Source organism: Limulus polyphemus, unplaced genomic scaffold (assembly GCF_000517525.1).
Source record: "Limulus polyphemus unplaced genomic scaffold, Limulus_polyphemus-2.1.2 Scaffold66, whole genome shotgun sequence".
In the NCBI taxonomy this organism is placed as follows: domain Eukaryota; kingdom Metazoa; phylum Arthropoda; class Merostomata; order Xiphosura; family Limulidae; genus Limulus; species Limulus polyphemus.
The window spans coordinates 618,292-640,767 of NW_013665676.1; the positions used below are offsets into that span (position 1 = coordinate 618,292).

The 22,476-nt window shown below is 34.0% G+C and overlaps 1 protein-coding gene across 1 annotated transcript in view; it reads right to left on the bottom strand.

Annotated features, from left to right (window-relative positions):
* Positions 1-22,476, bottom strand: part of LOC106465109 — a 189,962-nt gene that overhangs the window by 140,555 nt on the left and 26,931 nt on the right. The window contains exon 2 of the mRNA XM_022393422.1: positions 6,016-6,118. The gene's annotated coding sequence lies outside the window, so the exon portion shown is untranslated. The remainder of the gene's footprint in view (positions 1-6,015; positions 6,119-22,476) is intronic.

Here is a 22,476-nt window from a genome sequence, read left to right on the forward strand (position 1 = left end):
AAAATATGATCTTCAAAACAGTCGATCTGTTGAAATATTATGTCCAAAATGACAGTTCAATGTTTTGCGTTATATAGCACCACCCGCGTCAGTCATCGGTAAATTGGTTGCTTATAATATCGAACATATTTCAGCTTACATTTATTTTCATATTATAACTACCGAAATATTGACATTTTGTATTGCACAATGTCATATGACCAATACACTTCTAATTCGTATCATAACCATTTACAGTCAAAACTCTGTATTGTCAGCACACTTTTGTTCGATGCCACAGCCAGTTATAATCAAAACGTTATACACCCAGCATTTTTCTGTCCATTAACACAGCCAGAATACAGCTGATCAGTAATGGAGGAAACATCAGATTAATTTTTTTTTTTTTTTTTTTGTGGTTAGGACGCTCGACTCTCAATCTGCGGGTCGCGGGTTCGAATCCCTACTCGCCATTTCAACCGTGGGGGCTATATATTTCACTATAGTGGTAAATTTCACTATCCGTTGGTAAAATAGTAGCCCAAGAGTTAGCGGTGGGTGGTCTTGACTAGATGTCTTCCTTCTAGTCTACTCCTGCTATATTAGGTACGCTAGCGCAAATATCTTGCGAGATTTCAAATAAACAATTATTTTCAAACATTTTTTTTTCTGCGCTGGCATCTAAATACAAATTATTTATGCTACACTTTTTGCGGTTTTTGTTTTAGTTGTCCCAAAACTCGTGTCTTCGTACTGAAATGGTTTACTTTAATATTACTTTTGATTAGAGCTATAAACCTGTAAATCCTACGAAGTCACGTTAATTTACTTTAAACTTTGGGGAAAAGCTTTGATCTCTTACAATTATCTGCCTGTTTCATGTAGATGAAAGTCATTAAACCATCAACCAGTCATCTGCCTCTAAGCTCCATTAGTAGGCGCGCTGCACGAGACACCACGCTAGACCACATTATTTCTGACATAAAAACACAAAGAAAGAAAGTCACGAAGTTTACCGCCCGTAAAACTGTAACGACGAAAATAGGACTGAAGCCATAGTTCGCTTAACAAGCTCAAAAAGTATATAAAACTATGGCACTCTTGTCTCATGCAGTAAAACTGTGTTTCAGATGATAATAAAAATTACATGGACATCACTCCAGTTCCCTCTTGTACAATGAATGCATGACCTTTAAATTCTCCCACCTTGTATCCCTGGCCTACTAGAACCCACAGACTTCAAAGTCGACTCATCTCTAGCGCTGTATTATGTTGCTAGGTAATGGGACATATATATTAACTGTCATAAAACGCCGCGAGAACGAGAACGAAATAGAAACTTTTGAGATCATTACAAGAAACATATATTCGTTGTAGACATAGAGACGAAGGTAATAATCAATTTTATATTCAATTTCTATTTAAGAACAAAATCGCTTCCATTATTAACGCTAGTTTATTTTCCTTTGGATATGTGTTTCTATATATATATGTGCGTGTGTGGTCAGCTAACTGGTACAAAAACTAAAACAATAAATTTGGTGTTTTCATAATTACTAGAAATTTGACTTTCTGGGAAAAGTGACTATAATACTTACAGTACCATAGCTGAACTCTGAATAACATCAAATATTTTGAAGCACCTGTCCGGTAAATAACGTCACTTCCTGGATTAGAATGTGTTGAACATTAAACGAGAAACTTAATTAACTCATATAGTGTCTTGTATATAAATAACCATTGGAAACATTATATTTAACTTTCTATGTAAACAGTTCTTTGCTTTCTATATCTGTTTGTTCAATGCTAACATATTATTGGAAGGTGTTTGATTTTTCAATTGTCGCACAATGTTACACAAGAACAATCTTCGAATTTCGAACTGATAGACTAACGAAATGCTCCGATGACTTTGTGGTAAGCTTAAGAGCTTATAACGCTTATAAGTTCGGGGATTCCGTTCCTGTAGTGGATATGGTACGGTTAGCCAGTAAACAAAACAAAAGCTAAAAAAGAAAAGGAGTTTTTTTACATTCCTTAATTTTTACTGTTCTTTTCGTCACGGTTATTGTCTTATATTCGGAAAATAATAAAGTGTCTATATATATTCCATACATGAGGCATAAAGTTTACAAATAGCATCATTTCTCGAACACTGCACTATTTCATGTTGTGTATACGCTGTGATCTGGATAATGAATGAAATAACAATCAACAACAAAAGAAAAGAGTTGTTCATACAAATGCTTGTATTACACAGATCGTAACAGTACTTTGAAATGCTCGTATTACACAGATCCTAACAGTACTTTGAAATGCTCGTATTACACTAGATCCTAACAGTACTTTGAAATGCTCGTATTACACAGATCCTAACAGCACTTTGAAATGCTCGTATCACACAGATCCTAACAGTACTTTGAAATGCTCGTATTACACAGATCCTAACAGTACTTTGAAATGCTCGTATCACACAGATCCTAACAGTACTTTGAAATGCTCGTATCACACAGATCCTAACAGTACTTTAAAATGCTCGTATCACACAGATCCTAACAGTACTTTGAAATGCTCGTATCACACAGATCCTAACAGTACTTTAAAATTGTCGTATCACACAGATCCAAACAGTACTTTGAAAAAACTTGTATTATATAGGTCCTAACAATGCTTTGAAATGCTTGTATCAAATAGATCATAAGAATACTTTGTATTTGTATAAATTGTTTATAATTAACTTGTATTTTTTATTTATTTTTACGTAGTCTTCTATTTCAAGAATCGTACATTTGTCGGCAGGCGATACCAAATGATACAGCTTTATGTGATATATAGGCCTTTCTAAAACGAAAGTTAAATAAAATGTAGAACATCCGATTGTAAATACTGCTGACCATGTGCTTCTAACTAAAGATATCTGGGAAAAGGACAAAATATCCCGGATGAACTGATGTCAGGAACGTTTCGCCACTACCAACACAACTATTTGGCTATCAAACAAATTTAGCGACCTCTCGTGGTGGGCATACGAAATATCCAAAAACTCAGTATAAATAGCACTTTGCTAGAATACTTCCTTTGTAAACAGTCTGTAAAAATTCTTTGTTTTCGAGTTTATGGTTTCAAATCAACTTTTAAAACTGAAACGCAGAGGATTTCCAAGAATCGAAGCGAAGATCGAAAACGGTCCTGGATAATAGTAAGCGAAAACTGTAATATTATTTTCGTTACATTCGAAAGTTAGACTCCAGTAATAAGCTGTTTTATACAGTTGTGATATAATTATGATTTTGATTTATTTGGTTTAACTTTTATGAGTAGCTAAGTCAAATCTGTTTAACAGACTGATTTTAAGCTTATTGTATGCTTCAAACTTAATTCATTTTCTCCCTCTCTCTCTGTCTGTGAACACGTAAACACTTTTCAGTCAACCTAGAAAGTAAATAGTGATGCTAGTAGGAATGAACATTATTTTTTATTGTTTGTATATTTCATTATTAATGAGGTCTTGGCATGGCAATATGCGGGTCGCGAGTTCGAATCCTGTCACAGAATATGCTCACCTTTTCAGCCGTTGGTAAAAGAGTAGCCCTAGAGTTGGCGGGAGGTGGTGTTGACTAGCTGCCTTCCCTCTAGCCTATCACTTCTACATTTGGGACAGATAACCATCGAGTAACTTTGGGCGAAATTCCAAAAACAAACAAACGAATCGTTATTAATGTGCATTTGCTTAAATTCACGCAGCAACCAGGTGATAAGCTCGTTGTGGAAATTCGTTCACTGTTTCAGCAGTAATTAGTTGTCCTTTGGTTGAAACTTTCCGGCCTCCGACCCAGCGGTTCGTAATATGTGGAATTATTACGTCTCTATAGCGCAAGCAGAGGAGCGTTGGAACCGAGATTAAATAGAAAACAAAACGCAGCAAGTACATAACGCACTTTACAGAAAGCAACTGGTTTGATAAGATTTAGTCAAGTTTGGAACGAAGGGATGTCCACGCTTCACAGTTAACAAGGACATATTTCTTTGTCCTATTCGTCCATAAAAGAAAAAGAGAGAAAAAACGGGCAAATCGGTGAAGTCTTATAACATAGGTATAGGCTGCCATTTGATTTAATAAGGGAAATACTAGGATTTTAGACTAAAAGCAAATGCATTTCATGCTACCAAATAGAAAATATTGACATAATCTTTATCATTTGCCATTTCCTACAGTCTAATGTTGCTAACTGAAAAAAAAAACTGTTTTAGCAGTTTATCTGCACAATTCATGGATTACTGACTGTACCGTATAATAAGTAGTAATTAGACAATTCATTTACCTTGCTTACATGTTCGACTCGTATGGTTCAAATGATCGGTCGTACTGTGCCTTTCTTCTGCTAAGGGTCGAATAACAAGCTAGTTTTTGCTTTTAACAGACATCATCATTTGATCAAAGCAAACTAACTACACAGATCAGAACTAAACATTAACCCAGAAATGAATACAGATGATTTAATGTATTGATTTTATAATGATTAGAATGGCTTGGTTCACCAGTTGGAAACTTTTATTTGAGCGATATTTTCTATCGCGATACCAATAACATCTCACCAGAGAAAAAAAAATGCAAGGAAAAATTAAGCTCTGTAAAATATGGTAGACGACGCTCGTGGCATATGAAGAAACAAACAGCCATGATGAAAAAAAAATAGCATTTAAATACCTCAGAAAAAAGCTATAATCTAAAAAATGGCCATAGGTCTTGGTACATTTTCTTTTAAATTGAGAAAAAAAAACTAAATTAAAGAATTCTCAAATCAGCGGCTGTTACGCTAAAAAATTATATAACCAAAAAATAACTCTCATACACAGAAATATAATATAAGAATAACTCAAATCAACGTAGGTGAAAAGATTTAAGCTTCCTGCAAAAGATCAGATGCGCAAAAATATAACAGAAGGTGTCGGGAAATTACCTTAATAAAATTGTTTACTAATGTTTGAGAAACGGGGATGTTGTATCTCTACTAGAATCACATCGTTAGACCAACTGGTACAACATGCAACGTGCATGAAACATCATGGCAGCGTGGTATAGGCCCGAAAATGTACAATAAGCGAAGCGTTTTCAGAATGTCATCTGACCATGTCACTTTTTTTCACGCTCGATATTTTCATCCTATTGTTTTTTAAACACTGTATAAACATGAAAAGGATTTTTTAAAGGCACAGACTTTTAATCCCTCTCATGATAATAAAAGAAGGCGAGCAAGTCGTTAAGATCATCCTTACGTGTTAAGATGATATTAATTATCTGAATTATATTTTCTTTGATGTGGTTGTTGTTAAGGCCAAGGCTACACAATGGCCTATCTGTGCTCTGCCTACCACGGGTATTATTATTCCCAGACGTTAGTGGGAACATGAGATACCCAATCCTCATATACAGAATGTGTTTGAAGCAAATTGATCTAAACATAATTGAAAAACTAACATGAATGCTATACAAAATTTAAATAAATGATTAGTTTAAGGACTTATTATTCATGATTGGCCAAACCAGACATTAATTTCCAATCTTGCTTGTAACAACTAGCGCCATCTAATAAGCTGGTTTTAAATTACTTTGAAATTTGTGGAAAATAGTTGCAGAGTTCGTTAAAGTGATTTCTTTTTATTCGTAGCAACATAATTAGTATTTAGAATAAACGATTAACACTTTAACAGCGTAGAACATATTGTGCGTTTGCTCATCCAACTTCTTCTCAGAGCACTTTCTTTTCAGGCATAAAAAGTTAGCAATGAACCTGAGAACTGAATCAACATACAGAAAATAATAAAACCGTACTAATGATTTTCTTTGAAAGTGACCTCTGTGGCAGGAAATGATAATTGTCAGAAAGTTTACAAAAAATAAAAATAATTCATTGTACAAATTATCCAATAAGTGCATACACGAAAAATGAAAACAAACAAAACTGAAAATTATCACAAATTTCGTTTTTATATACCAACACAAGACCCTGATTTACCTAATAAAACTTCACTTACTTTCTTCTGTTCGTAACTTCAGCTAAACCACTGGAAACACGACTGTTTGAAACAGAATCTGAGACTTACGGTTCCTGATGATGTAGAGAGAGACTAAGAACCCCTACAGGGAAATAAAAGAAGCAATTTATAAATGCTTTATTATTTCAACAATACCAGCAACCCTATTTTTATAATTTCAGTAACAAATTCATTGATTGGTGGTTGACCTTATCGAAAGACTGAAAGCACAAACCAATCAAGAGAGTTTAGGAGTTCAATTATTTCATATTAATTCATAAAATTAAAACTCCCTACTTATCAGTCTTACCGATTACCCTAACTCTCGATATTAAGAAAAATAACAGTTTTACTGGACTTATGTTGGCATAGTAAAATATATTGTTATCAAACGACTTGTAGTTAAAATGCACATATTCTTATATAATCCTGTAGTAGCTAGAAGTTTTACATAAACTTAATAAAATGTCTATTTTCAGTAGTGTTTTTATAGTGTAATAAGCATGCTACATGAATAAATAAATAAATACTTGTTTAGGTAACATACATGTACTGTTTTGATAATGGCTTGTTATTGCCTGCCACATTAGAACTGATTATTTTTGTAAATGCTTTGCTAATATGATGTAGAACAAGTTTTCAGTAATCAATTCAATTTCGACATATATAACTAAATAGTTCGTTAACACCAACTATTTCTATTGTTTTTAGTGGCAATATTCGTTATTCGAGAATGATATCTTATGGCTATATAGCATTACACGTTCGATTTATTTCAGAATGTTCGCGCTATGTTAAACAAATGGTCATCTGCGCATAGTTGTCCCCAATTTTGAACTGACAGACCTGGAAGAAGGAAGACAGTCAACTGTATCCACTGCCAACTCGTTGGCTACTCTTAGCTGACCAAATAGTGGTACTTGACCGTCACTCCTGTAGTGTACCCAAGGCCTCGAAACGTGACGCCAAATATCAGTTCTAAAATTTAAACATTCTGATCAAAAATTTAGAAAGAACGACCTTTACACTCCAGATATGTATATATATATATATATGTATAAAGTATAAATAAATATATATATATATAAAGTTTTATATGTAAAAATAACATATAAAAAATTACTTATATATATATATATATGAAGTATAAAGATGCGTTTTTTTCTGAACTTTTGATCAAAATATGTAAATTTCTCCAGTATGCACTGCAAATTTTGAGAGACAACCTAAAATTTCTAGTCTGAACACGTTAATCAATTTGCCACGCCCATCCCACAACGGCAATTTTTCAGCGACACCTTAGGGTTACCAAGTGCTACAACAATCTGTTATTCCACGACACCTGATATTTGTATACTGCTACAACTAGTCACTCTTTAACGCGCTTACCTACTCTGCTTGCAGTAATACATTCTTGAACGACACGTTGTGGCCATATATAATTAGAGTTAAGCATCTCTGAGTTTTGTTTTTATTGATAAAAGGCGTAGGAGAAACTATTTTAAAGTTTAAAGTTGCCTTGAATCATGCTTGTGACGAAATGCTGGATTACTTTTAGGTTTTTTTATGTATAAGTCAAGAGACTATCACAGCTGTGCGCTGACAACCAAGGTAGTTTGTGATTTATGAACAGCGCGTTTTTTGTTGTTGTTGTTTTTACTCCTGAATAGAACCATAACGCCCCCACGTGGCTGAACAAAACCTTAACAGTCAGTGGAGTGATTACTTTTCCCTGCTACGAAATTCTGTATGTTTTCAATGTTGAAAAATATTTTGCTTTTGCTTGCAGAATGACAAGTTTTGATATCAGTGTAACTTCATACGCATTTTTCTTTCTTCATTTATGCAATCATTTTTACAAAGAACACTTTTTGCTGTTCCTGTTAAGCTCAAATAAATATATTTTTCTCTGTAACGGTATCATGTGTGTAATATTAGTTTCAGGCAACATTATTTTTTTTTTCATATAAACAGGCAGCGAATTTGTCTGAGAACCCGTAATGTGCGTTGTTGGAGTTAACTTTCACCTGTTGCGCTTATAATGGGTAAAGTCACCTCAAATTTTTCAGGAGCAAGTGAAAAGATAAGTTCTTCTGACGTAAAGATCCATGTTAAAGCCAATTTATTTTCTGCCTTTAAATTACTTACACTAATGTCGAAAAGCTTGTCCAAACATATACTGTATTTGTGTATGTTAAAATACGAAACTTAAAAACTGATCTTAATTTCGCCACTCACTCCTAACAGATGTAGCTTTTTTGTCAAATATCTATTCTGTACATTCATTAACCTATCCTTCAACTAAAATCTATGTTTACATAGAAAACGTGTAACACAGGTTTATATCCTTGTATCGGACAAATATATTTACTTTAGGACCATTTCGGTTTCTTTCCTGCTTTCATTTTTACCTGCGCTGAGTGAAGAAAGTCAACTTTGCTGTGGTTACAGATACACACACGTCCTTACCACAAAAGTTCTTTATTATCAGATGAGTCAATCCCTGAGTAAATAATCTTAAAATTACTCACAATCTTGGTTATCGAGCACAAAATAATCAACATAACGTCAACACACAACAAAAGCTCGCAAAAACTTTTTGGGGGAAATTGCATAAAAAAGTATACGCGATTACGAATAAAACTCATACGTACAGAATCAAAACAGACTAAAACAGATTAGATTTCATAATTATCACTATGCTTCGTGTTTCATCATTCTTTTTAAGCAATAATACTTAATAATTATTTATTATATGACTGAACAATTTAAACATTGAAGTGAAGACTCGTTAAGAGCTCTCAGTTAGTTAATTTATTTTTTAGCGCTTAGCTACAAAATGGACTACCTGTGTTATGTCCACTGCATGGATCGAACACTGAATTTTGTCATAAGCTCTCAAGCTTACTGCTGAGCCATCGAGGAGTGTTAAGTAATTTAATCAAATAATATTATATTTCTAATATAAATTGGAATATAATGATCAAGATCAACTAAAACAAGAACTGACTTTCTATCCTAAATTAACAGACTTATTACGTTATATATATATACCATCTTTCCCCAACCTTTGATAGCTAAGTCTTAGATATTACGTTAGTTTCTACAATTAGATTCCATTAGATTATTGCTGAACTCTCAGTTAATCTCTGTCAAAACTTCCTATTTCATACGTATAGAAACTGAGTGGTAAATATATAATTCATGATTTTAGTAGATATAATTAACATTTACTTTGGTAACACTAATCAAGAGTTATTATGACGTACTTTAAGATCTTCTAAACCTAAACAGTTTGTCTCTGACAAGTGTTCCAAGCTGTTTGTACTCAACCAGCTACATTTCTGGATAATCTCATGTGACACACTCACTTTCTACTACAGGATGTCCCAAAATTTGGCCCATATAGGGATTTACTCTCTCTGGAGTCTCATTTCCCTAAAGGTCCAGAATTTTGGAACATCCTATATCCAAAATTCATTGAAATTTTAATAAATTTCCTTAGATGACTGACCAAACATAAAATCTGATCCGTCATTTATTATACAGACGTAGAAGAAAACATTTGAGATATGGACTTTTGATTTTATGGATTATTATCTAAAAAATCATCAAGTTCGTGAAAAACGCTCTTCAGAAGTAGTTGATTAACTTGAAAAAAAAATGTTTAGGTTCCTGAATGGAATTGGTGAAGAATAGGAAGATATTAGAAAGTAAACCTAAGTATCCCCGAAAATAAAATATTTCTGTTTAGGTTCCTGAATGGAATTAGTGAAGAATAGGAAGATATTAGAAAGTAAACCTAAGTATCCTCGAAAATAAGATATTTCTGTTTAGGTTCCTGAATGGAATTGGTGAAGAATAGGAAGATATTAGAAAGTAAACCTAAGTATCGACAAAAATAAAATATTTCTGTTTAGGTTCCTGAATGGAATTGGTGAAGAATAGGAAGATATTTTAAAGCAAACCTAAGTATCCCCGAAAAAAAAAAATTATCATAAAGGTATGTAGATACACTAACCTTCTAAAGAAGAACTTTAGGAAATCTGGTTTGAGCACAATATGAAACAGAAGTATTCTAGATGCTTATATACAACTTTAAAAATGCATTAAGCGTGATAATGATGGCAAGAAAATGTATTCTTTTTTCCGTTCTCCTTATTTCCCAATGAGCTAAGTAAAGTTAGGACAAAACTACACGGTTATTAACGAAGGAAAGATAAACGACAGTATTTCGTTAAACCAAATGAAAAAACTGTAATATTTCATCGAGTACGAACACAAAGGCGTTTCTGTCCTTTGAAAAGTAAAGCTCTTGGAAAAAAAAAATCACTAGAAACAGCATTGATAACGTTTTTATGCTTTTTTTTTGTTTAGTAGTATTAGTTATCCAGTTGGAGGCTTCAATCCGCTAGAAAGCTTCCTCTTTTTTAATACTTGGCTAAATGGAGCTTTATGGTCGTCCTATTCAAATTTCTTTAGCAATTCTGACGTATCCAGAAACTGATGAATCACTAACCCTTTTCTGAATCAACAAGCGGAAAGAGAACAAGGTTGACTTTGATCAAGGCAAGCTTTAAAACAGCCACATTTCTGTAGTATGGAAATCCCTGTGCCGAAAAAAAGTTATTTTGAGGAAGAATACAATGTTTTCATTATAATGTGTTTTGCTTCTCACTATATAAAGAGACTCTTAACCATTATCAACATTTTGCTCTTTGACTCGACTCATTGGACAAAATACAGCATGCATTATTTACAAAAAAAAGTCAGTTAGGATTTACGTATAAGGAGATAAAACGGCTATAATTCACTACTTTGAAAAAAAAAAACATTTTTAGCTACTGTTATAAATATTATTTAGAAACAAATAAATATTTCAACTTTTATCCGGCCTGGCATTGCCTGATGGATGGGGCGCTCGACTCGTAATCTGCGGTCGCGCATTCGAATTCCCCTCGCCAAGCATACTCTTTTACCAACTAATAGTGGGATTGACTGTTACTCTATAACGCCCCCGCGTCTGAAAGGGCGAGCATGTTCAGTGACGGTATTCGAACCTGCGACCCGCAGATTGCAAATCGAGTGCTCTAACCACCATGCTATGACTCAACCTTAGTAGAAAGTAGAGAAAGACTTTGCTCAGATTCATCATACGACACAGCTCGTGAATGTCGGTTTACACAATTTCTGAAACTGATATAATATACAATGGCATAACTGCGTAAATTTAACATGTTTAAAGACTAGTTCGAAAAAGTCCTACACTGAATAATTTGAACTAATTCCAATAAAAAGGACGAAATGACAGATATTTATCTCGACAAACTTTAGACTCACGGACTAGATTATTCATCAATTCTTCATAGTTTTGTTTTATCAAGCGCTCGACCCCCCTCATTTGAGAGAGCACAGATAACCCACTGTGTAACTTTGTAGTTTTAGATTAAAATAACAAGTACAATTATATGCCACTATATACTATTTAATACGATATATTAATTTGCACAGCATATCTATTGTTATGAATTTTTCTATTTTATTATAACATTTATACAATAAACTTGCCTCCCTGTAGCTCAACGGTGAGTCTGCAGGTTTACTACGCTAAAAATCGAGTTTCGATGTCTGTAGTGGGCAGACCCAAATAGCCCATTGTGGTGCTTTGCGCTTAACAACAACCAAACTACAAGAAACTTTAAAAACTCTAAATAGTCAGGTCAAACAAAATACTGGAAAATAAATCAATAGCTGTTAGTTTTGTGTGCGTGTGTGTGTGTGTGTGTGTGTGTGTGTGTGTTTCCCAAACTATCGTGCAAAGTTATACAAAAAGCCATCTAAGTATAGCAGTCACTAATTTTAACATGCTAGAAGTCAGCTACTGAACATTACCAACTTACTCTTGTCTGACCGAATAGTGGGATTTGACTATCACGTTATAGTGCACTTAGAGCCCTAAAACTCGGAGCGAAATTTTACAGCAGAGGACTGCGAAACATGACCCCTGGAATTCACAGCCTGAGAATTACTAAACGAACAAGTTAACAGAAAATTTAAAGAAGTCAAAACTTCTCTAATTAGTTATCAATCTGAAGTTGTCATATGTCAGTACTACTCAGGTTAATCTTAGTAAATACGGTTAATATGAATAATCCTTAACTTAACTTACAAACAGTATGAAATTTTCAAACAAATATTTGTGTGGGATAACATATTTAACGTACAAGTGATCAGGTCTCACTGTTAAAGACGTGACGTTATACAGAAATAAATCTCTTATCCCACATATAGCTGTCTCTAAACTTCATATCAATAATGTACTACTTTAAAAGAAATTCATAAAACTGGCATGTATCATATCTGAAACTTACAAATCATGTATATATACATCATTAAGTAACTTTAAACCTGTAAGTTTTGAAACCTAATATGAAATGAGAATTTTCATTACATGATCAAATATGGTATAAGTCTTACTGAAATCAATTGGAATAACTTGATTTCAATAATTTCCGAGTTCAAGAGTCCTACTTACAATGAACACCTTTGCATACTCGTTGAATGTTTTTAGAATTACTCCTCACGTGTGTAGAATGTTAATTAAAACTGTTATCTAGCTCTCCCGTGTGTTATATATAACAAACACTGACAACTCTTACTTACAGAAGCTGCGACTTTTCCAGGTGTCTGACTACCTGACTTAATTCTGCACAAACAACTCAAGATGATGCGATAACCTAGTCCACGCCAGTGAAAGATGGATAGTCTGAAAAGTTAAAAGTTCCGACATAGATTGAAATTCTATAGGCTACAAGATACCCCGGCTGTGACTAATGACCTTATGTCACCCTTCCGCAGAACTTTTCCATCAAAGTAGTTTCGTTCTGTGCATGATAACCTTTGATTTCAGTTAGTCTTGTCCAAAAGTTTGACTTGATCAGTTGAGAAGCTTCGAAGCACCGATCAACACACGCACACAAAAATAAATAAAGCGACCTCTGTTCTCACTAACAGCCATTACGAGAACCGGTTGTAAATTGGAAAAGCTGTCACATACGATTAAATGGACTATTACATGACGTCTACTTAACATTAGAGCAGCGAATGTAACGTCAACAGCCAGAAGAACTTCTCTTATTAAACATCGACAAACTTCATCTCCTGATCGAAACATTACGATTACTTAGGCTCAGTTCTTATCACGTCTAGTGAACGAACAAAAGACAAAGATACCACTATCATCAGTCCGGATTTTTTCATAAGTAATAGGATTATCAAGGGAGACTTCAAATGGCCACTGATCTTCAGTCCCCCCCCCTTTTTTTTAAGATACATGTCACGCAAACTAATTCGTTGTTGTACACACTATATTAAACACGTGGAACACTAAAACTCACAAACAGGTAGGTTGTGAGAACATGGTGTTTGATATGTTTATTGAGATGTATGCGATAATTCAAAAAATCCTGAAACCTGTATTCCTCATTTTGAAAGAGTTTTAAGCTTTAAACTTGGTCTATTTATGGTTATATACTGTTACATAAAACTGAATATGTTCTGACTAGGAATCCTTGTCTAACCGGAGGCATTCCGTATTAGGACAACGACATCTCGTGTTTACTACAATGGTTGATTTTTCTCTTCTTTCGGTGAAACTGGTTACGAATAAGAACAATTTTTTGGAAATAAAAGTTTAGTTTCTGAGGACATATTTAGTTGTTTGGTGTCTTAATTTAGAACAAATGTCAGTTCCAGAGTTTTCTATAAATGGTTAATATTTACTGACCATGGTTCAGTTCGAGAGTTATCTATAAACGATTAATATTTACTGACCATGGTTCGCTGTTGCAAAATGGGTTTAAGACTTCAAACGCATGATGTTGATTTAGCTTCAATTGGTAAACGGAATGGACGATATCGACATCAATGAACAACTATGCTAGAAACTCATCATAATTTCTTTCTAAAAATATGTCCCAATTATAATTCATTTGTTTTCTGTTTTGTATTTGTTTTAAGATTCTTCATTCTGTGGCTTCATCAGAAAGTGTCTGGTCCTAAGATATTAAAATGTCTTTATATAAACTTCAGTAAAAAGGTTTTGAATACTTTGTGAGCGCACATAATAATAATAATATGTATATATATATAATAACGTTTCCCCCATAACCTCTTTCACTAAGCTTACAAACAACGTCACATATTCCTCAGAATATGCAAATCTTTCATCATTTTATTAATAAAATTCCCCGAAGAAATGAGGCTTCACCTAAGGCAGATTCTCAAAAACCACCTCTAAATAAACACAATCTTGAAAGACAAATCTTATATGCCACGTAAAAACAAAGAATTTTAAGAATTCGGGATAATTAAGATTCTGTCGCTTTGATGTGAATGCACATGCACATCTCGAACCGAGCACTTTTCAAGCTATACAGAAGAGGTTTTGCAGTGAAGTGGACAACTCATTAAAAGTTTGATTACACTTCTAGGGCCAGCAGAAAGTACAATCATTAAAATTTCATAATGTCAATAATTTTTCTTTACCCCCATACTATTTAGTATAAAATTAAATACTCGGGTATGAAAACTAAAATAAATAGAAAAAAAAAAAGATTGACTAATGAACTAACTTTTCTCATTATTAGATTTTACTTTAATGATCTTAACATATTCTACGAACACTACAGCTTCTTCACTGTCTGCTAATTAAACAAAAAAAGTTTAACTCTTTAACAACCATGTTGCCGCGGAATTATCTAAGAATATACCACCGATATCAGGTAGTAAAAATGTTTTAAAATAAAATACTTCGTGAACTAATAATGTCAATTATTAAACCTAAATAAGGAAAAACTCAAACAAAAAACAAGAACAACAGATAATTGATATCATTAATGACTTAGATATGTCCTGTTTTTGTGATTTTCTTTTTCACTACTAATTTCCACATTTATTTATTAATTATTTCGTCAAAGTTCGTGACTGTCGCAAACATCTATTTATTTTTATTGTAGAAATTACGTTTTTTGACAAATTCAGTTTTCTTAAAAGCTGTTACTTTTTAGGTAATAAGAAGAATTTTTAAGGGTAAACAAATTATTTTTTTTAGCCTTGAGATATTTCTCTAAAAATTGTAAACAGCTTCAGAAATGATTTAAACTGTACAAGCAACCAGAGTGCAAAGATGTTGTGACAACGTCTTAAATGTTGAGAAACGTGTATTTCTGTACGCTAGGTTAAAACATAGAAAATCTAAATTCAATTGGTCTCTAACGTGGAAACATAACAGCAAGCGAATAGTAAAATCCTGTCTGAAAAGAGGGGAAGACATTCATGGATTATATGCATGCTGTGTTACCCCACCGGAAGTGACATGGTGTTTCAGTAAGCTTCGCGAATCGCGGTACAGCTTAAAACCGTGTCACGTGAACCACGTGACCTACCCATTACTTTTTGTTTTTTTTAGCACTGAGTTGAAACAAAACACGGACTGTTACAAAATTAACACCTCCGCTTATTTATTTATGGCTGTACAGTTAGATTTGTAAATGTGTGGGTTGACAGCCTCGCATGCACTTTCAAAGGCACAGGGCGTGTAAACATGGAACTAATTAGACGACTCTCTAAACTTAAGAGAAGTGTTGGACATATTTTACTGGAAAGTGTTTAGTAAATGCACATTTTAGTTTTAACTATTGTGATTTCTAAAACAATTCCTAATAAGTAAATTTAAATAAGGAGATTTTAGAAAAGGATATCATTACTTGGAATCCACATTTTCAAATTGAACAGCTTGCAATTAGAATGGTGACAACGTGTTTTAATCGAGTATCTATGTATTAAAAAAAACAACAACTTGGAACTGAGAAAGTACGTTTGACTATAGTCTTTAACTAATTGGAAACAAGCGCTGAAAAAATTTGGGGAAGTTTTCATTATCAGAATACAACTAAATGTGGCCCGGCATGGCCAGGTGGCTAGGGCGCTCAACTCGCAATCTGAGGGTCGTGGGTTCGAATTCCCGTCATACCAAACATGCTCGCCCTTTCAGCTGTGAGGGCGTTATAATGTGACGGTCAATCCCATTATTCGTTGGTAAAAGAGTAGCCCAAGAGTTGGCGTGGGTGTTGATGACTAGCTGCCTTCCCTCTAGTCTATTACTGAAAAATTAGGGACGGCTAGCGCAGATAGCCCTCCTATAGCTTTGAGTGAAATTCAAGACAAACAAACAACTAAATGTTATTTTTTTTTTCAAAACAAAAATATAGAGCAAGAAAGCAGAGAAGTTTATTACCAAAGAAGAGAAAATAACTTATGATGAAGGATACTCTGATCTTATAACAGTGTTAAGCACTTAAACTTGCTATACAAGCTTATCTTTCTTTTTGATTTATACCCTCAGTAATAAACTGGTGTCAAACTGGTGTTATCATTCATCTCTTAGACTTTCTTTATACCTTCGGTAACTAACTCCTGACATGAATTTTGAAATGATAAACAAACTAAAGTGGAAGCAGCTAGTCAAAAGCACCCACCACCAAATCTAGAGCTACATCTCATCAAATAGGAGGATTTTATAGTCCCTCTTATAGCGCATCCACAACCTCAAATACATAGCGCATTTTTGTGGAAAGGGACGCGAACCATGAACCATTGAATTCACGATCCAAGTACGCTGAGCACTAGACCATACTCGGCCTATAAAGTGCATAGCGTGTTCAGCGGAAATTTTACTTACCGCATCACTGTACACTAACCATTAGGTCACTTCTGGCCATAAAAAAAGTTACCAAACTAAATACTGTTCCCAAACAGTTACCAGAGCAATGAATTTGAAATGAGAATAAAAGCAATAATATGACTGAATGTTTATCCTGTGTCTTTTCTGCGTGATCTTAGGCTTTCAAAAAAGGAGAAAAGGACGTAGTTACAACAAATGTTTTGTTTTTCTCTCGTAGAAATTATGTTATTGGGAACACTAAATTTTTATTATCAAATATAAAAACTTAAATAAAGCTCAAGAGATTACAATCTTTATACGAAACTTCTGCATATTCCTGGGTTCATTATATAGTTATACATAGCTGTAAAAATGTTTTTCTATATTTCTAAATGAGTTTTTCTTGACATTAAGGAAAAAAAGTCAATTCGGCTAACGATAGCCATTAATTACAGCGTTCCGCAACCCCTACCAGAGATTAGGGCAAGTAAGAATCTTTTTTTTAACCATAGCATCTTTTATTCTCTGTCTATTCTGTACTATGAAAACTAACATTCTTTGGAAGCAAGAATTTTTAATATATGTATATGAATTCCCGCTTTTAAGTGAAGAGCGCGAAAGTCTCTGGATATTTGGTTCAAGTCGAGTATTTTAATAAAACTCCATTGATGTGTGTGTGTGTAGATAACCTGGTCAATGAAGTAATTTAGTTAATTTGTTTCAAATATTCGCGCATAGCTATGCCAAGGCTGTTGGAGCTAGCCGTCCTTAATTTTGAACTGATAGACTAGAGAAAAAACCACCTAGTCAACAACACCCACCGCCATCTTTTGGGCTACTGTAATCAAATAGTGGGGTTTGAATGTCACTCTTATAGAGTATCTAAAACCCAAAGTTCAGGTACTTTTGTTTATTTATTTATTTTACAGTGTAATGGGATGCGAGCCATGGCGAACAGATCTGCAATCCGCCACTTTAGCCAGTAAGCCATGCCCGCTATAAATGCAGTAATACTACAGACTGTATAAGCATATTTCTTATATCAGATCCAAAACTGTGTTTTTTTTTCAAAAAACTATTCATGTTTGATGTTGGCGATGAAATGAAACAGTTGGAACCCAAAATGTTCTTCCACATATAAAATATTACTCAATTACAACGCTGCCTTGTACAAATAATCAAAAAGTAAAATAAAACTTTACTATATACATCATGCTCGTCTAAGAAGATTTGGGTATGTATAAATTAATTAATCAATCGATTATTGCTCACCAAAAATACATATTTACTTTGTATGCCTCGTGGCTTTCCAAAAGGTATGCGTTTAGTATTCATCCATTCTCCTGCTCTTCTTATCTCACCCTCAGGAATCCAAACTAATTCATACAAACCTTCTCAGTCACAACCTAAAAATAACTTCTACAAGATCCAAAACGCATAGTTTTAGCGTTAATTCCTCTTTTTATCCACGTTCACACGTGCTCTGGGCAAGAATTATACGAAATGTTTTCAAACAAGCTGTTTCTCACAACACATTTGTTCATCATGTGGCTTAAAGTTTGTTCAATTACGAGTGCCAATTTTGCGGTAACAGAGCTGCTCTTTATTCTAAGGTTTATATCTTTTTTTTGTTTTATGTATTCAAATTGTGGAGCTTAATAAAGTTCAATACAATGGGAAGAAATAGACGGCGAATTACCTAATAAGTGATATGTTGCTAACATAAATTGTGCCTTCCTATAGTGCTAAACTAGATAAAAAAAAGCATCGGTACTTTTCCAGTATTTCACCTTTAAATCGACAAATCCATTATTGATCTTTTAAACATTGTCCTAAGTGTTATCCTCTATAGTTAGTGTCATTCTAGGTTATTTATGCCATCTTATTTCATAGTTGAACTACGATGCCCCACATCTGACCGTGTGAGACTATCTTCCTGACTGTTACGTGGTATGATAGAGCTGTCACAAAATAAGTTTGTCTGATTTTTTGGCGATCTTTAAATAGTTCTATGCCGATGTGTGTCGATTTAGTTTTATTTCATGTCAGAGTTCCACCACCTTCAGTAATAAATTGTTACTTGTTTACATTCTGTTTAGGTATTTCCGTCATACCTCGTTATTTTAACCTTTCACATATGTATTACTGTTTCCCATTTATCATCATGTAACATTCCATTCACCCATCAACACCCCGAACTTCATTTGTATACGGGAGTGGTTAACCTGCGAGTTAATTATTCCATAACAAGGCTTATCACATGTTCATAAGCAATTATTATTATTATTATATGTTACACAAATGCGAATCGGCAGTACAAAGTGGTGAAGACCAAGTTGATACATATTTTGACGTTTCGCCAGTAACATCACCAGGCAAAACGTCACATGTCATATCCACCTAGTACTGCCGAATTTGCCTTTATAAATTTTAATTTCTACTGGGCCATCATTTCAAGCCTTCCTATTTGTTACATATTTTACATAAAGAAGATAAGAGCTTTTCTTGTTCCAGTCAATAACAACAGGATATTGTTAAATTATAGTTTTGTGGTTCTACAACTTACAGGTGCTAGCGTAGACTGTATAATCACACACAGGAAACCAACTATTAAGTTTCCTGACCTTGTTGCTAGGATAACTTTATGGCTAGTAAACCTTCCTTAGCCAGTTGTCGAGTCTTCTGGTCATGTTAACTGGCACCAGTACACACACGACGTTATAAAGCTATTTCTAAAAATCTTTAATGTCTTCCAAAGCTTCTACCCCCCCCCCCCACACACACAAACATAGCGTCAAAATAGCACTGACTGGTACAATAAGCCAGCGTTAGACATCTGCCTGTCAAACAGCCTCTCCTCTCCCTCCCCTCCCCTAATATTCAGCAGGATTTTCAGGGGTCGAATCTTTCAGCACTGATAAATGGAGAAGCACATTCAGAACGTACACGCTACAACGACTTTAGGAAACTTGATAACGCGGATTTTCTATGGCACACCACTACAAGCCAGATGGCGTAATAATTCAAATTTCTTTGCAACAATATCGACATGTGGTTTAGCCTCTAGACCTTTCATATTTATAATCTCTTTTCTTACTGTTTTTTTTTTTTATGTGTGCACTCAAAATTATTACTGGTACCACTCGAAAAATTCTGAGATCCTAAACTTCAGAAAAATCAATTATTCTTTATGTGTTCGCTCATATAAAATCTTTCGAACATCTCTCTTCGGGCTAATATCGTCAGATTTTGATCCAAAGAGTAAAACTTCTTTGACGTAGAGGATGACTTGATAAACGTTTATGCTAATATTCAGGCCTAACTTTTCAGTGCAGCTTAAATAGGCTTATATTGCAAAATTTTCAATTCAAGAATGTATTGTAATTGAAAGAGAACACAGCAGTATCAAAACTAGCCTCAAAATACCAGAACTCCAACTAAAGTTGTTTCGAAACAAAAAAACAATTACTATCCCAAAGTGAACTGCTCACTTTTGACGACTTTGTTCAGATACATCACAAAGTCGTACATCAAACGAAACTAAACCAAATTAGACGTAATATATTGAAAATCCAAGAATCCCTTTCGTAAAGAGAATAGACAACACAGAGTATGTTAGAGTATTTACTTACAATATTGCTATCCAACGATGTGTTTGTTTATGGGAAAAGTATAAAGCTAGGTAAAAGATAACTCGTTATATAATTACAACCTTTAGTGGTAGAGCCAAATTATCGAATAACAAGAAAAAAAGGATAATGAAGTAAAAAAAAAAAGCTTGTAATATACATTCAAATTAAATAACATCTAGGAACTCCATGCACGCCCACAGAAATATTTTTAGGAGGGGGGCAAAACATGTATGTAGGGGATCAGCTTTTACAGTATAAGCCAAAGACTAAAAGAATGTGTGTTATGTGTGCTTAAACGCAAACACAAATTTACAGTTTTAGTTAAAATTACTAAAAACATTTAGTTAAACTACGATGTTAAGTTTACATCAAAATACTTGCAATTTTTTGTGAAATGTAAGGGCGCTCATGAAAAACTCTTGAACGGTTGCGGGTAAGATCTAAGTTACTTAAAGAAATTTTATCTAAAGTTTTCTCAAAAAAAAATGAATAGTAGCTCACTGGATTTCGATTCTATTTTCAATGTACGGTTTTTATGTCAAAATATTTCCTTTTTATTTACCTAACAATCCTTGTTTAACTAAACAAAATATTTCCTTTTTGTTTACCTAACAATCCTTGTTTAACTAAACAAAATATTTCCTTTTCATTTACCTAACAATCCTTGTTTAACTAAACAAAATATTTATCCTTATCAAAGGTCTTTGTACTAATACAAGCATTTCATTTTAAAGGTTTTGAAGAAAGACAAACTCTTCAATAGAGACACAACACTCATAAAAATGATTCTAAAAACTACTTATAATGTTTCAATTTTTTTCCTTTTTTTAAGTTCGTAATCTGAAAGGGAGATTCGACAGTGGAAATATTTTGATTGCTTTGACTTTCATGTTTGTTGTATAATGGCTGATGACGTTGCTCATAGGCAACTGGAACAGCAATTAAACAAAAGTTTTCATAGGCCACAAGTACTCCATCAAATGACCAATCACGTTAAATATTTTTTGTAAAACACAACAGGCATTGAATTTTCCAAAGTTTTGTGTGACTTGAAAATATTTTATCAAGGATTTGTCATCCATAATGTTTTTGCGTCTCATAGTAAATGACTGACTTGCTTATATTGAGTTACCACGGCATTCAAACTAAAGTGTCATTACTTTCAATGCCATTAGGCCCACTGCTACTTCTCTTTTTTTTTAACAGGAATGTTCTCATCTTGTAAGCACCTCTTAGCAAGTATTATGTTATTACCTTTAAAATATTTTCGTTAATATCACAGAAAAATTTTCTATATACACATTTAATACCTATATTTTCACAGTTAAACTAGTTAGTTCCCTGTTGACCGAGGTTAGTGATAAGTTAGAATCATGTGCCTTAAATACCTGTATATTTAAAATCTCGCGGTCGTTTCGTTCAGATCCCGATATAAGAGTTCTAACCTTTCAACGGACCTTGTCGAGTTTTTACATATCTCAATTCACCGATACGTTACAAACAAGTAACAAGCTATTGTGGTATAACCTGGGGCTCTGTGGATGTAGCTTGTGTCAAACTATAGATTTTAAAAAAAATTCTTATGAATTTTTCATTGGCTCATAATAAAATATTTATTTATCTGCCTCCCCCCCTTAAAATGATGGGCAATAGTTTGTCACTGAAATTAAAGCATAGCTGTAATTGCTATGAAATGTCCATCGTGTTTTCTCCGGGAACTCCACGTGATTTCAGCTAATGAATATACATAATATCAAGCCTTGTCTACTGTATTTTGTACAAGTATTTCTTTCAAATCTAAATAAGGTTGGGAATAAACGCTGCAGGCATATCTTATGATCGGGCCTGCCATGGCCAGGTGGACAGCGCATTCGACTCTCAATCTGCGTGTCGCAGGTTCGAATCCCTGTCCCACCAAACATGCTCGCCCTTTCAGCCGTGCGCGCGTCTTAATGTGTCGATCAATCTCATTATTCGCTGGTAAAAGAGTAGCCCGAGAGTTGGCAGTGGGTGATGATGACTAGCTGGCTTCCCTCTAGTCTTTCACTGCTGAATTAGGGGCGGCTAGCGCAGATAGCCCTCGTGTAGCTTTGCGCGAAATTCAAA